The sequence below is a fragment of the Pteropus medius genome, unplaced genomic scaffold, assembly GCF_902729225.1.
Source record: "Pteropus medius unplaced genomic scaffold, Ma_sr-lr_union100, whole genome shotgun sequence".
Taxonomy (NCBI): domain Eukaryota; kingdom Metazoa; phylum Chordata; class Mammalia; order Chiroptera; family Pteropodidae; genus Pteropus; species Pteropus medius.
This window is the reverse complement of record NW_024347788.1, coordinates 4,639,075-4,639,464: the sequence shown is the minus strand read 5'-3', so window position 1 is coordinate 4,639,464 and position 390 is coordinate 4,639,075.

Here is a 390-nt window from a genome sequence, read left to right as displayed (position 1 = left end):
CCCTCCCTCTCTCTCTCTCTCTCTACCCTCTCTCCCTTCTCTCTCTCTCTCTTTTGTCTTTTCTCCTTTCTTTTCTTCTTTAGTGCAGTAAGAACAATAAACAAGAGATCTACCCTCTTAAATTTTTAAGTGCCCAACAGAGTGTTGTTAACTGTTGACACTATGTTGTATAGCAGATCTCCAGAACGGATTCATCTTAAATAACTAAAACGTTATACCCAAAGAATAACTCCCCATTTCCCCTCCTCTTCAACCCGAGGAAACCACCATTCTATTCTCTGCTTCTATGAGTTCGACTCTTTAGATATCTCACATAAGTGCAATTATGCAGTATTTGTTCTTTGACTTATTTCACTGATCATAATGCCCTTCGGGTTCATCCACACTGTT